The sequence below is a fragment of the Muscardinus avellanarius genome (assembly GCF_963383645.1).
Source record: "Muscardinus avellanarius genome assembly, chromosome: 4".
Taxonomy (NCBI): domain Eukaryota; kingdom Metazoa; phylum Chordata; class Mammalia; order Rodentia; family Gliridae; genus Muscardinus; species Muscardinus avellanarius.
This window is the reverse complement of record NC_137789.1, coordinates 128,073,767-128,090,720: the sequence shown is the minus strand read 5'-3', so window position 1 is coordinate 128,090,720 and position 16,954 is coordinate 128,073,767. Positions and strand designations below refer to the sequence as shown.

Sequence of the window (16,954 nt, the reverse complement as noted above, 5' to 3'; positions counted from 1 at the left end):
TTTGTACGTTTAATTGTCATACAATTTACATTGTACACAATGACAGATGCATAATAACAGGAAAAGCTTGTCTGGAGGATACTGGGAAATGGAGAAAGTCATGGTTTCTCAGGTCTTCCCTGTTCTGTTTGCTGAGATTGGCTCTTCCTACATTTCTGCTGAGAAAGTTTCATCTCTGCAGCAATGGGTAGAGGAGAAGCCAGTCTTTGACTTCTTATCTTGAGCTTTGGTTCTAGTATCCTTGCAATTGAATTAGGAGCTTCTTTGTAATGAGAAGCCAATGGCTTTACAAACAGTCAGTGTGATGTACATCCATAATAACTAATATTTTGGGATTTGCTTCTTTCTTTCTTTATTTTTTTGGGGGTTTTTTTGGTTTTTTTTTTTTTTTTTTGGTGGTACTGGGGTTCCTGGAAGCCCTTCTACCTCTGGGCTACACTCCCAGACCTATTATTACATTTTTATTTGGAAACAGGGTCTCCTAAGCCAGCGTGGCTGGCTTCGAACCTGCGCTATCCTCCTGTCTCTGCCTCCCAAGCGCGGGGATTACAAGCGTGCGCCACCACGCCCGGCATGGGATTTGCTTCTTTAGATAAAAATCATTTTCTTGGAGCTACTGAGAAGATGTAATACAGCACATTGAGCACCAGAAGCGCTCATTCAAATCCCAAGTCTTTCACCTATTAGATATGAGGTAATGACAGGTCTCTGTCCTTAGAGAGTATCTGATTTACCACTTAAATTTTTTAAAAGTCTTCTTTCTTTCTTTCTTTCTTTCTTTCTTTCTTTCTTTCTTTCTTTCTTTCTCTTCCTTCCTTCCTTCCTTCCTTCTTTCCTTCCTTCTTTCCTTCCTTTCTTTCTTCCTTTCTTTCTTTCGAGTCTGGAGATGGAACCCAGAGGCATTTGACTTCTGAGCTATACCCCTGGCCCCTATTTTTTATTCTTTATTTTGAAACAGTGTCTCACTAAGTTGTGGAGGACCTCACTAAGTAGCTGAGGCTGTCCACGAACTGCAATCCTGTCTCAGCCTCCTGAATGCTGGCACTACAAGCATGCACCACCCTGCCCAGCTCCATTTTTATTTTTTAAAGAAAATATTTTTATTTCATTCCAAAGAAGGAGAATGACCTACATGTACTGGTGGCAGGGATCTTCAAGATGGGTGGGGACAGTGTGTATGTTATGCTACCTTTTTATTTTTATTTTTACCCTGAATCCCTGATGGTTTGTTGCAGCTTTTTTATTTTTTATTTATTTTTTTTGCGGGTCTGGAGATGGAACCCAGGGGCATTTGACCTCTGAGCCACATCGCCTGTCCTATTTTTATTCTTTATTTTGAAACAGGGTCTCACTAAGTTGCGGAGGGGCTCACTAAATAGCTGAGGCTGTCCGTGAACCGTGATCCTCCAGTTTCAGCCTCCCGAATGCTGAGATTACAAGTGTGCGCCACCACGCCCGGCTTTTTTGTTTATTTTTAATATCTTACCCTGTAGTAATTTGAATGGTTTCCTGTAAAAGAAAGAAAAATAACCCCATGCAACAGGATTATGGTCCCTCACTTTTTAAAATTTTTATTGGTTCATTGTAGTCATGCATCTTAATAGGGTCAAATGGTAGAAGCATACATGCACATAGCACTCACTTAGCCCTTACCCAATACTCACTTAATTCCCTCCCGCCTCCCTCCTTCTCATGTTTGGCTTGGTGATTGACTGAGATGTTTATAAATGTACATCATGTACATTAGGCAATTTCCCTCCCCCACCCCAGTCACCCTCAGTTAAGTACCCATATTGCTCATCTATAGTTTCTCCTTCTTCATCTAGAGTTCTTCCTATGACCCTTTTTCTCCCTAGCTTCCACATATTAGGGAGAGCACCTGATTTATTACTTTTTGTGACTGACTAACCTCACTTAGCATTTTGTTCTCCAGTTCCATCTATTTCCTAGCAAATGATGTAATTTTGTTCTTCTTTATGGCTGGGTTAAATTCTACTGTGTATATATCACATAGTTTTTTGTAATCCATTCATCTGTTGATGAACATCTTGGTTGGTTCCATAGTTTGGCTATGGTGAATATATACATATATACCCAATATAGTCATACAATATACCCAAGTACCTCAAAGTCATACATTTCCACTGGTCTTTGCCCTGAGAATCCTGAATTTTGAGTAATTTATTTTACCTATTTGGTTTTACCTATTTTTTTTTTACCTTTTACCTATTTATTTTTGCATTTCTCCATCAGGACCTCTCATTGGAAACAGCTGGGTTTTCTTTTTAATTAACAATACCAGGTCACCCACCCAGCACCATTAAATAATAATCTCCAGTACAAGAAAAAATAGAACACTAAGATATATTTAATTTTCATTTGCATTATTGGGAGAAAGTCCACTCAGAAGACAGGCTAAAGAGTGAAAAATTAAAACAAACCTAGTTAGCCATTTATTTGTCAAAGACTAACAGGTAAATAAGCCAATGGTTATAAAAACTTTGCAAACCTGCAGAAATCCTAATAAGAGAAATCTGCAATGAATCTAGTTGTGGTCCTGGTGCTTCTTCTCTCTTCTCTATTGTTCATTTCCCTCTGGAGACAGAACTCTGAGTGAGGGAGGCTCCCTCCTGGACCCACTCCACTCCCTTTTATTGGAAATATCCTGCAGGTAGATATTAAGAACATCAGCAAATCCTTAAGAAATGTAAGTATGCATTATACCTCTCAAGTGGCTTGCAAAGAGAAGTAGAGAGACCTATGATTTTAAATAGTGTATTTCTTGAGGCACACTTTTATAATAGATGATGGTGATTCAAAATATCCCCTGCAAACTTTGATGTACTTTTTGTCTTTCCCAGTTTTTTACTTTCAGAAATGGTGGGGTGCAGTGATGCATTTTGTGAGTAGAAAAACACTTGATTACTTGTGTAAAAAACTCAAAATTAACAAGTGACAAGACTGAGAATCCCTAATTTCTTTTATTCTGATTTGGGGCTAAAAGTCATCGGTGAGAGAAGTGGTTGTGATTAGAGATTTTATTAAATATCATGGGCCAGATTCACCATGCATTTTTTTATGGGTCTGGAGATGGAACCCAGGGGCATTTGACCTCTGAGCTATACCCCCTGCCCTATTTTTTATTCTTTATTTTGAAACAGTGTCTCACTAAGTTGTGGAGGGCCTCATTGAGTGGCTGAGGCTGTCCGTGAACCGCGATCCTCCAATCTCAATGTCCCAAATGCTGGGATTACAAGCGTGCACCACCACACCCAGCTCACTATGCATTTTAACTCACAATTGTCATGAAAGTCGATCTTCTCTGAAGAATCAATTTATGCCATATGTCAAGGAAACAGCTATGTTTCTGGTTCTGAGACCATATAAGAAATTAAAGAAGTAAGCAAGGAGTTAGCACCCAACTGGTAGAAACAGAGTCCTTTGAATCCTGCACAAAGCTTTTTTCTGGTGTCAAGATGTTACAACATGAAAGATACTGCTCTTCCAGGAGATATTGAGTGTAATGATGCCATATTTGTGGTACTCACTCTTTGTATTTATATACAAGTAGGCCTCAAACTTGATGAGCAGTAGAAACATCTACAGTGACATAAAAGCACAGATATTTCAGCTCTTCGGGAGTGTTGAGTCAGGATCTCTTTGAGAAGAGTTTTTTAGGAGACCTTGATGCATATCCTGGGCATTGATTTCAAGATGGACATGGTTGTGAGAAGGTGGCATATAGTAATAGCTCAATCTTCAGAGTCTGAATAGAGGTTCAAAGTTTTGGTCTTTTACATATTAACTGTGGGACATTGGGGGTGAATTTAAAATTCTATGAATTAGTAACTATCTTTGTAAAACAAGAAACATATTCCATGTGTTGAATTTTTTAATGATGCTGAATGTGATGAGGGAGAATTAATTATATGTTTATGAATGGTCTGGCCATTGTACGGTACATCATAATCCATCTATATGTGGCTATTATAATCATCACCATCATATTTATGTATGAATTAATGAATATTTGAACATGTGTGATAGAACAAAAACATAAAAATTACAGTAATAACCAATCAGAATCAGCAATATTATATGGACAAATAAGGGTTTTTTTAGCTAATAATTGGATTTTCTTCCTCATTTCTAGTTCTCAAAATTCTATGGCCCCGTGTTCACTCTGTATCTGGGCAGGAAGCCCACTGTTGTGTTGTATGGACATAAAGCCTTAAAGGAAGCTCTGGTTGATCTTGGGGAAGAGTTTGCTGGAAGAGGCAGTTTCCCATTATCTAATACAACTAATAAAGACCTTGGTAAGTGCAAGCATGCACATGTGTGAGAAATACAGGGGTCATGGGAGAAGAAGGATGGGCAGCAGAGACTAGAATAAGCTCCTCAGGCAAAGCTTAGCCCTCCACATGGCTTCCAGGTGTCAGCTTCCTCCTTTTTGGCTGGATCTCTATCCTTGTCTGATTCTCCTCTTTGTAGGGGTCGTTTTTTAGCAATGGCAAGACATGGAAAGAGATGCGTCACTTCTCCATCATGACCTTGCGGGATTTGGGGATGGGGAAGAGGACCGTTGAGGATCGTGTTCAAGAGGAAGCCTGCTTCCTGGTAGAGGAGCTGAGGAAAACTAACGGTGGGTGATATTTTGTATATCACTGACTAAAACACATTTCTCTTCTCCCATGAGGCTCTTGTATACATTTCAGGGGCAGCCATATATTTTATTCTGGGTGCTGTCTGTGAACTCTCTGAAAGGAGAGATGGTTGAAAGTCAAGAGGCAAGGAGTGTTTGTGTGTCTGTGCTTTGTCAGCAGATCTGACTGGGCCTGCAGGATGGGTGTAAAAGGTCTATTCATTCTATTCTGCTTCAAAATTTGTTTCAAAGCAGAAATCAATAGTATAGATTTTGAGTTTATATATTCTGTTAGAGAAATGCTTTCTCCTTAGCATAAGTATAGATAACATATTCCATATTACTTCTCCAGAGAACACTAGGTTAGGGAACCTGGATGCGATGACCCTGTCATACTTTTATGGAACCCAAACCAGGTGACACCTGCTTTAATTTATTAGATTTATTCTTATGACCAGCTGCAATGATGTACCTTAGTGTTTATTCAAAGCCCATGAAATAGCTCTGGCTAGGAATAGTGTAACTTACTATTTTAATAGTTTAGTTATGTATTAATACAATTTTCCTCAATTATTGTTCCTCTGTAAACAAAGTATACCTTGAAAAATCACAATGAACTATATCTTGGTACCCAGTACTTTCTTTACTCATGTATATATTTTGAGCATATTTGCTACATATATTATGCTATAACATAAGCCTATGAAATATACATTTTCTAAAATGATTCATTTAACTAGTTATCAACTATTATCAGTAATTTTTAGTCTTTCCTAAGTGTATTCTAGCTCTGTTCTCATTTTTGCCTATCTTCTCTCTTCATTTTTGTTGGATCTAAGGATAGAAATTTGTGGTAATTTCCTCTCACTATTAGTTCTATTTAACTATGAAGTTTGCTCATAATGAATGTATCAGATTTGATTCTAAATGACACTGTTTTTATATTCTCTCTTCCTAATAAAGTGAAAGGAAAGGTCGAAAATCAGGTTTTCCTGTGGATTTCTCTGTGTTCTCCTCCAAAAAAAGACTTCCCAAATTATCTACTACCTTCTTCAATTTAATAAAACTTTTCCTGATAGCTTAAAGCCCTGTAATACTGAAAGGAACCCAGAATGCAAGCAGGTAACTGAAAACATAATGACATATTTCATTCAAGTGACCTGTATGTAGGGTGTGTGTGTGTGTGTGTGTGTGTGTGTGTGTGTGTGTGTATATACACACACACACATATATATGTATAGGAGCTCTTTATATGTAAAGTTTATTGGTAATTTGATTATAGCATTTCACTGTGGAATTCTTCCCCAGAAAAGGGAAGGGTTTTATAATTTAGTTTCTTTACCTATAAAATAATAGACTCTTAAAATGATGAACACATTTTAAATTTAGCCGGGCGTGGTGGCGCACGCTTGTAATCCCCGCGCTTGGGAGGCTGAGACAGGAGGATCGCACAGGTTCGAAGCCAGCCGCGCGCGCTGGCTTAGGAGACCCTGTTTCCAAATAAAAATGTAAAAATAGGTCTGGGAGTGTAGCCCAGAAGTAGAAGGGCTTCCAGGAACCCCAGTACCACCAAAAAAATAAATAAATAAAATAAATAAATAAATAAATTTATTTAAACATACTATTCTGTTAATGGCTAAATCAACAATACAGAATCCACAAAGTTCAGAATGGTCCTGTATATATTAAATTTGAAGTTTAACTCTTAAGAAAAAATTTTTCTTTTTTGTTTTCTTTCTTGCTTTTTTAAGACATCTAAATAAGAACTAGTTACGCTGTATTTGTTTTCCTGATCTGGGATTTAAATTTAATAAAAAATTCTCATTCTGTTGATTTAACCAAACAAATTTGTACTGTGCTTTATATCCTTTATATTACCTTTTAAATATATATATAACAGAGATGAATTCTGCTTTTCACATGTGTTCCTTCAAATGCATGAACTCACCCCAAAATTTTCCCTTAGTTCCTATCCACTGGTTCCGCACAGGATTCTTTCAACTATTTATTATGCATAAGAAGTTTCAGTTTCTTTCTCTTTCTATGTCAGAGCTGTAATATTTACAGATTTGAGACAGATGTGATTCTCCTCTAAATACTTGAATTATAAGGTTAAGAAAAACCACATTTCTTCTTTCACAACAGCAGATCCCTAGGATTAAAAGTATATAAGTAAAGATAGTGGATGTAAACTTATGATAGAATCCATTATTTAATTAGCTAGGCTATGGTGGCCAACTCAGGTTTAAGGTAAAAGTGATGGATTTAATGTACCCTACCCAATATTTTGCTGTTAGGGAAATTTTTTCATATTTCAAATAGTTTAATTTTTAAAAATATTCTATTCAGTGTTAAAATATGTCTTCACTTGTTGCCCATTTCCATTTTCTTAAACTTTTTTGAAACAAAAACCAAAATCACTAAGTTCAATTAAACATGCAGATTTAAGGAAAAGATAACTTTCTAGAAAGTTTGAGTTTAAGGAGTACTGTGGGGGTCCGGTGCTGTTGTCTGAATCTCAAATATTTGCTGGGGTAGTTTGTGGCTGGGGATGCTGGAATGAAATGCACAGGTGAAAATAGAAAACTGCATATGTGTGCAGGTGCGCACGTGGGCGTACATGTGTGAGAGGGGCAGAGGTCCGGTTCAGCGGGGCAGAGGGCTGTCGGCAGCTAGAGTGCCCAGAAGAGGCTGAACTGCCTCATAACAGGCTGAAAGGCCAGGATGGCAAGAAATCAATGTGGACTTTATGCCTGTGCATGGAGAAAAGCTCTTCCTTCCTGGAGGAGCCTCCCTTCTTGCCCTCCTGTGTCTCTACTCAGTCTTTCTCCAACAGCAGTCAGTGAATCTACAATCTCCTTTCAAGTTCAAATAAACCTAGGCACTCTCTCCCCCAAAGGGTGCCTTCCACATCTCTTCGCCCCTCAGAAGTGCCAACTGCTCACTCCAGAGTTTCTGAAGCAGAGAATGCTACCTGGAGGTGACAGATGAACTTGGGATGGCTGATGCTCCAGCTTACTTGGGGTGTAAAAGACATGAGTACTCCTCTTCTCTGGAGCAAGCAGACAAAGGTGCCAGGAATGGGAAGAGGATGCTATAACCCCAAGTCCTATGTAGGCCTTCCAGCAGACTCTGGACCCCAGTGCTTGCCCATACCCCAACAACACAGCACAGCGAAAACCAGAATGCAATAAATAGAAGCAGGCCAGGAGACAAAGTGGCTGCAATGGTGCTAGCTTTCAGTTGCTGTCTGCGGCATTGTGGGTTGGTCCACACAGAAGCACTTCAGGGGTGGAGCACCTGAGTCTTCCTCTTCCTCAGCAATCTGTGTCTCTAGTGAGGCTGGTTCTTCCTTCATGGGGGAGCAGTTCATCAGCAACTTCTGAGGCGGACAGGGAGGGCTCCTCAAGAATTTCCTGGCCCAGAGTGGGGTGCTGGGAGTCATTGGTGCAGAAGTCGGAAGTGTAGGCTGGGCTCAGGGACTCACTCTGCTGGGCACTGGGACTTAGTTGGTGCTGCTGTCCACCTTGAGCTGATAGACATCAGACACAGAACTCTGGTTGCTGTTTTCGTCACTTCCTCACTTTTTTGATGGCCGCCTTCACCTTATAGATGTTGTCCTTGGCCAGGATGCGGCCATGGTGGGGGGCGGGCCCGCTGTTAGGGAAAGTTGTAGGTAACATACTGATTTAAATTTCTAAAGCACTTGCTAATGAATAAAAGTTGGAGTTTTGGGTATGTTTTAGTGGTATTTAAAATCATTTCCACTTCTTTAGGCTCACCCTGTGATCCCACATTTATCTTGGGCTGTGCTCCTGCCAATGTGATCTGCTCCATTATTTTCCAGAATTGTTTTGATTATAAAGATCCAAATTTTCTTACCCTCATGGACAGATTCAATGAAAACATCAAGATTCTGAGCTCCCCATGGATGCAGGTAAGGGCAAGATTCTTTCTTCCTGAGAAAATATTTATGGTGTTTTTTTTCTTTCTCTCATGTCCAAAATTCTTACAGACCAATCTGAGGTGTAAATGTTGGATTCCACTGTCCTGAGCAGAGCATTATGGAGTGAATATCTAGAAAAAGCTTTGTAGTTCTTCAACAAAATCCAGGAAATCAAATGTCCATATATGTAAGGCTAGCTTTCAAGCCTCTTTGCCCCTGCCCAGTGGTTTGCCAATTAAGCCACAAAGTGCTATTTCTATAAATCATTTTGTTCACTCACTGGGCATCCTGGTTCTTTTAGAAAGCTTCCTTTACCCATAAAACCTGTCCTTCAATGAATACTTAGAGACCTCTGTATCATATTAAGTAACAGGGCAATTCTAATTCTGGAAGAGAATGTCTTCTTCAAGGAGGGAAAATAGTTGGGATCACAGAAGCTGACAGAAATCACTGAATAAAGTAGGAATGCTTGATCTTCAATTGGCTTCCTTTCCGACAAGGTCACTGGGTTAGGAATAACAAAATTATTGGTTTAAAGGCGTATGGGTCATTAAAAATGACTGACAATTTGCCCTGTGATGAACTAGCCTGACCTTTACTCTGCATAATGACTGTTTTTAATTTTTATTTTTGATCATTATAAGTCACTTACCTCCTCTGGTGCACAATTGGGCTTCACATTGTCCTTGAGCCACCTCCAGTTCTAAAATGCAGATTCAAAGTGTGAGGCTGGTTGGCAGAAATAAAAACAGAATAGACTGGCTTTGTGCTCTAAATGTGTGTAGCCCAGGTCCCTTGATGTTGACATCCACAACATGTGAGTCACATTAATTTATGCCATCCTATTGTTCATGATGTTGGGAAGAATTGCTATAGAAAATGAGTGAATTGATAAAAATGCATTTACACTAGAAAGATTAAGGACCTGAGGAAAGGGTTATCATCTTTGCTGCTCTGCCTAGAATTTTATTCAACAAACCTTTCTACAAGCAAATTACTATTTATTCACAATAAAATTATAAATGAAGATAGATATTATATTTGATTAACATTTATAGCTATAATTTCTCTCTAGAACTTGCTGCACACTTCTTAATTTAAAATTTCCAAACATATATAAATACCTTTTAAATATTTAGAATTTTTAAAAACATTAAAGAAAGAAATTAAAGAAGACCTTGGAAGATGGGAAGATCTCCCGTGCTCATGGATAGGCAGAATAAATATCATCAAAATGACCATTCTGCCAGAAGTGTTCTATAGATTCAATGCAATTCACATTAAAATACCAGCGACATTCTTCATAGACCTAGAAAAATCAATCATGAACTTCATATGGAGAAAGAAAAGACCCAGAATAGCCAAAGCAATTCTCAGCAATAAGAATCACGCAGAAGGCATCACAATTCCAGACTTCCAATTATACTATAGAGCAATAGTAGTAAAAACAGCATGATACTGGCACAATAATAGGTACACTGACCAGAACAGAATAGAAGATACAGAAGCAAATCCACACACCTATAGTCAATTAATCTTTGACAAAGGTGCCAAACTCATACGCTGGAGAAAAGACAGCCTTTTCAACAAATGGTGCTGAGAGAACTGGCTATCCATTTGTAGAAAGATGGAACTAAATCCTTACTTCTCACCATGCACAGGAATCAACTCAAGATGGATCAAAGACTTAGAAATTAGACCAGAGCTGGGCGTGGTGGCGCACGCTTGTAATCCCCGCGCTTGGGAGGCGGAGACAGGAGGATCGCGCAGGTTCGAAGCCAGCCGTGCTGGCGTAAGAGACCCTGTTTTGAAAAAATATAAAATAGGTCTGGGAGTGTAGCCCGGAGGAAAAAGGGCTTCCAGGAACCCCAGTACCACCAAAAAAAAAAAAAAAGAAATTAGACCAGAGACTGTGAAGCTATTAGAGGAGAGAATAGGCTCAACACTACAACATATTGGCACAGGCAGTAACTTTCTCAACAAAACCTCCAAAGCTCAGGAAATTAAAGCAAGAATTAACAGGTGGGATGTAACACACTAAAATTTTTTTTCTCATCAAAGGAAACCATCAAGAACCTAAAGAGGAAGCCTATAGAATGGGAGATCTTTACCAGCCACCACTTGGATAGGGGGCTAATATCCAGAATATACAAAGAGCTCAAAAGACTCTACACTAGGAAAACAAACAACCCAATCAAGAAATGGGCAATTGAACTTAAGAGACATTTTACAAAAGAAGAGATACAAATGGCTAATAGATATATGAAAAGATGCTCTACATCATTAGCCATCAGGGAGATGAAAATCAAAACTACACTGAGATTCCATCTAACCCCAGTCAGAGTGGCAAGCATAAAGAAATCAAACAACAACAAATGCTGGCGAGGATGTGGGGAAAGAGGAACTCTTTTACACTGTTGATGGGAATGCAAACTAGCTCAGCCACTTTGGAGATCTGTGTGAAGATTTCTTAGAAAAATGGGAATAGATCCACCATATGATCCAGCTCTACCACTCCTGGGTATTTTTCCAAAGGGTTTGAAATCAGAGAACTACAGCAACAAATGCATACCTATGTTCATAGCAGCACAATTTGTAATAGCCAAAATATGGAACCAACCCATGTCCCCATCAACAGAAGAATGGATTGCAAAATTATGGGAAATACACACAATGGAATTCTATTCAGCTATAAAGAAGAACAAAATCATGTCATTTGCAAGAAGATGGAAAGTATTGGAGAGCATTATGTTAAGTGAGACCAGCCAAACACAAAGAAAGAAGAGACATATCTTTCCTCTAATATGCCCAAACTAGAGACTTGCAGGAAGATAGCGACTGAGCAAGCAGTGCTTACGAACCCCGCTAAAAAATGATCTCTATTGCCACAAAATCAGCACTTTTCACAGTGAGAAAAAACCATCACCAGAGAAATAAAAACTGTAAATACAAGGGACAGAGAAAAAGAAGGCTAGAAGAACAACCAGAGACCAGAAAAGAAACTAGCCCACATTTGGCGGCGGAGCTGCGCCAGCGCCATCTTCCCTCGCAGCACCAGGCTCCAGAGAAGAAAGGGACTCAGAACAGAGCTCAAAACCAGAAAAGAAATACGCCAACCTCACGGTTGAGGGTGCAGCAGCAGCGCCATATAGCTAGCAGCAGCGGCGAGTTCACTGCACCTGTGACAGCTCCAGATCGGCTCACTCAAAAACCCACCAGGCTCCAGAGAGGAAAGATAAACAAGGAGCTAAAGTGAGCAGCTGTGGCTCATCCGGGTATAATTCACCAGTTTTTTCAGCGCAAAGAACGTCTAAAACTCCTAGTGGCCAAGCTCAGCACGTCCTCCAGGGACACAGAACAGAGCTCAAAACCAGAAAAGAAATACACCAGCCTCACAGCCAAGGGCATGGCAGTGGCACCATAGTGCCAGCAGCAGTGGCAAGTTCACTGTGTCTGCAACAACTTCAAATAAGCGCACAAAATAACCATGAGTAAAATTGTGGCCCCTAAAGAAGAAATCCTAGTACTGCACCCCCAGGAACTGTGCAACTTTGAATTTTTCCCTGGGTCTGAGATTTTTTTTTTTTTTGGTGGTACTGGGGTTCCTGGAAGCCCTTCTATCTCTGGGCTACACTCCCAGACCTATTTTTACATTTTTTAAATTTGGAGACAGGGTCTCCTAAGCCAGCGCACGCGGCTAGCTTCGAACCTGCGCGATCCTCCTGTCTCTGCCTCACAAGCGTGGGGATTACAAGCGTGCGCCACCACGCCCGGCTGGGTCTGAGATTTTGATGTCCAACCCAGTGAAGGAGTAGTGGTGGCAGAGATACCACACACTAGTCGCAGCTCCCCATGGGAAAACACCAACTTCGTACCCCTTGGTCTCATGCAGCCTTGATTAACTCCCTGGGTCTGAGACTTTGCGATACAACCCAGTAATTGCATAGTGGTGATTGAGATTACAATTGATTAGACCACATGGAGAATAGAATCTTGCTCCTAGAAGATGATCACTCCAAAAACAAACGCATAGTTTGAAATTTAGAAAAAAAAAATCAAACAGCAGGAATCTGACATTTAAGAAATATGGGTCCATTTTAAGAGAGCCAACCTAAGAATAATTGGAATAGAGGAGGGAAAAGAAGGTGCAACTAAAGGGATCAATAATCTCTTCAAGATGCAATAGCAGAAAATTTTCCAAACATAGAGCAAGAGGTCGATACACAAGTCCAGGAAACTTATAAAACTCCCTTTAGACAGGATCAGAGAAGAGGTTCCCCATGCCACATAATTGTCAAAATGACCAATTTGGAAGCCAAGGAGAGAACCTTAAAGGCAACAAAAACAAAAGGCCACTGACATTAAGGTGTAAACCAATTAAAATCACTCCAGACTTCCCAAACCAAGTCATGAAAGCAAGAAGGGCTTGGAGTAACATATTCGAAACTCTGAAAGAAAACAATTTCCAGCCCAAAATTTTCTACCCAGCAAAACTATCTATCAGAGTGTTCCGGGAAGATGGCGACCGAGAAAAGCGGGGCTTAAGAGCCCCGCTAACAACAAATCTCCATTACCACAAAATCAGCGCCTTTCATAGCCAGAAAACACCATCACCAGTGAAACAAAAAATCACCAGGCTCCAGAGAGAAAGCGGACTGAGAACAGCCACAGAGGAGATAACCGGCCTCGCGCCTGAGGACGCGGCAGACGCGGCAGCAGCGCCATACTGCCGGCACCGGCGAATTCACGGGACGGCTACAGCAAGCCAAGGTGAGCCACTGCGGAACAGCCAGGCGGGATTTCTCCAAGCAGAGAGCATCTAAAGTTCCCAGTGGCTGAGCTCAGCACACGCTGCAGGGATTCAGAGTCGAAATCAAAACCAAGAAGAAAACGCAAGCCCCATAGCCGAGGGTATAGCAGCGGCGCCATATTGCCACCGGCGGCAGCAGCAGCAAATTCAGCGAGTAGAGTACAGCTACATCTGTGCACTCAAGAACAGTGAGTCAAATTGCGGGCCACAGAGGAGAAATCCCAGTATTGTACTCCCTGGGACTTGACCCAGTGGGGGAGGGGCGGTGGCAGAGATATCACACCATAGGAGAACATGCAACCTGGCACCCCCCACAGTCTAAAGCAGCCTCTATCGACTCTCTGGGTCGGAGACTCTGTGATAAAACCCAGTAAAGGAGTAGTGGGGTCTGAGATACTACTGACTCGAGATCCAGAACACCTTAAGTGAAGTCATAGTGACACAAGGGAAGAACCAAGAGAAGGCACAAACATCCGAAATCATGGGAAAGAGGAATAATACTGGAGCAATGAATGCCCACAACCCCACAACATCAGAACCCAAAAAAAATGAAAATCAGAGATTTCTAGAAGATCAAATCAGGAAAATAACTGTAGAAATAATAGAGGTGCTTCGAAAAGAACTCAGAGAGAGCCAAAAAGAGATAAAGGATGCAATTAATGAAGTAAAGGCCTCAATTCAAAGCACAAACAACCGATTAGACCACATGGAGAACAGAATCTCGCTCTTAGAAGATGAGCAATCCAAAAATGAACGCATAGTTTCTAATCTAGAAAAAAATATCCAACAGCAGGAATCTGATATTGAAGAAATATGGGCCCATTTTAAGAGAGCTAATCTAAGAATAATTGGAATAGAGGAGGGAAAAGAAAGTGAAACCAAAGGGATCAACAATCTCTTCAAGGAAGTAATAGCAGAAAATTTTCCAGACATCGAGCAAGAGGCCAATACACAGGTCCAGGAAACTTATAGAACTCCCTTTAGACAGGATCGGAGAAGAGGATCCCCACGCCACATAATTGTCAAAATGACCAATGTGGAAGCCAAGCAGAGAATCTTAAAGGCAACAAAAGCAAAGGGCCAAGTGACATTCAGAGGCAAACCAATTAGAATCACTCCAGACTTCCCAAATCAAGTTATGAGAGCCAGAAGGGCCTGGAGTAACATATTCCCAATTCTGAAAGAAAACAACTGCCAGCCAAAAATTTCCTACCCAGCAAAACTTTCTATCAAATTAGATGGAAAAATAAGAAGCTTCCATGACAAACAGAAACTGAAGGAATTTATGTCTTCAAAACCAGCGCTAGAGAAAATACTCAGAGATTAACTACAAAGAAGAAATAGGTAACACACACCAGAACTAGAGAAACAAGATTTTCCATCCAACAGACAACTAAGATTGGTTATCTGTGGAGATTCATTATTTATGTTAGTCTTTTACCTATCTGTAAAGGGTATTGTTTGCCTTTATTGTTGTTAATTTTTAGGATTTCTAGTTGGAATATTAATATACCTTCAGATATAGCAATTGGAAATATTTTATCCCATTCTATTAGTAACTGTTAACTCTGTTTACATTGTCTTTGGATATACAATATTTTTTTTTTAGGGAGTTTGTATACTCTTCTGTTGCCTGTGCCATTGAAATCATAACCAAGAAATCACTGCCAATTTCAATGTTGTGAGGTTTAATGACCCAGATTTTCTCCTAAAAGCTTATAGTCTTAAGATTTATATTTAGGTCCTTTATCTATTTTGAGTTAATATTTTTATATGGGATTAGGTAAGGGTCCAATTTTATTCTTTTCCATGTAATTATTATTTTTAACAATATTTAGTTAAAAGATTAATATTTCCACCACCAAATGTTCGTAGAAACCTTGTCAAAAATAACTTGACAATATAGGGAAGAATTTAGCTCTAGGCTTTTATTTAACTCCAATGGTTTATATATCTGCCTTTAGAATAGTACTACACTGTTTCAATTATTGTAGCTTTATATGGTTTGAAATCAGAAAATATATATCTTCTAGCTTGTTCTTTTTAAAGATCGTTTTGGGTACCTAGATACCATATTCCATATTAGGATAGATTTTTTTCTGAAAAATAAATATATAAATATATGATAGTTTCACCTGAAAATAGAAAAAGAATATTCTCTGGTAAGAAAGAAAGCAAAAAGAAATATTGAAATGTCATCTTTAAGTCATCAAAAGCTTGGTATCAGTCAAATGAAACTTATGTGAGATTACCATTTTTAATTTTAGATAAATTGCCATAATACTAGATGTCAACCACTAAGCCAAGCATGGGAGGGAGGGATAGGGAGAGAATGGGGTGGGGAGTGAGTGGGGGCTGACTGGGAAAAGTGTGCAAGTATTTCTACAAAAGTATGTATCCTACTATGATGTATGAATACAGTGCACCAATAAAAAAAATAAAAAAAACTATCTATCAAATTAGATGGGGAAATAAGAAGCTTCCATGAAAATCAGAAACTGAAGGAATTTATGTCTTCAAAACCAGTGCTAGAGAAAATACTCAAGGAGATTAACTGCAAAGAAGAAATAGATAATAAAAAGAAACAAGATTTCCCATCCATCAGACAACTAATCAAAGAAGAATAAACAGGATCTCAAACAAAAACAAAATCTCAATATGTTAGGAATTAAAAATTATCTCTCAATAATCACACTGAATGTAAATGGCCTCAACTTCCCAATAAAAAGACACAAAGTGACAAAATGGATTAAAACCCCAAATCCATCCATCTGTTGTGTTTCTTACCAGAAACACACCTTACAAGCAAAGATAGGAACAAACTCATGGTAAAGGGCTTGAGCAAGGTAATAAATGTTAATGGAACTCGAAGGCAAGCAGGAGTAGCAACTATGATATCAGACAAGTTAGACTTCAAACCCAAACTTATTAGAAGAGACAGAGAAGGTCATATTTTACTGGTAAAAGGAATAATCCAGCAAGAGGAAATAACAATAATCAACATCTATGCTCCAAACATAGGTGCAGCTACTTTCATAAATCAAACTCTTTGTGACATGAAGTCACACATAAATCCCAATACAATAATACTGAGAGACTTCAACACACCTCTCGCAACATTAAACTGATCTTCCAGACAAAAGGTCAGTAAAGATGCCTCAGAAATAAAGAACACCATTAATCAAATGGACCTGTTGGACACATATAGAAATTATTACCCAAATACAGTGGAGTTTACATTCATCTCAGCTGCTCACAAAACCTTTATGGAACCTTCTCCAAAATAGATCATATCCTGGGACACAAAATGAGCACTAGCAAATTTAAAAAATGTTACATACTTCCATGTGTCATTTCAGACCATAGTGGAAGGAAACTAGAAATCAACTATAAGAAGACCCAGAGAAACAACATAAACATGTGGACACTGAACACCACACTTCTGAATGAAGAATGGGTCATAGAAGATGTAAGAGGTGAAATCAAGAAATTTCTAGAAACAAATGAAAATAAAGATACAACATATCAAAACCTCTGGGACACATTGAAGACATTA

General features: G+C 39.3%; 1 pseudogene across 1 annotated transcript in view; it reads left to right on the top strand.

Moving 5' to 3' along the window:
* The first annotated feature begins 2,539 nt into the window (after positions 1 to 2,539).
* Positions 2,540 to 16,954, top strand: part of LOC308261938 (cytochrome P450 2C25-like) — a 39,760-nt pseudogene continuing 25,345 nt past the window's right edge. The window contains exons 1-4 of the transcript in view: positions 2,540 to 2,707; positions 4,154 to 4,315; positions 4,492 to 4,642; positions 8,419 to 8,579. The product of the transcript in view is annotated as a cytochrome P450 2C25-like (transcript). The remainder of the gene's footprint in view (positions 2,708 to 4,153; positions 4,316 to 4,491; positions 4,643 to 8,418; positions 8,580 to 16,954) is intronic.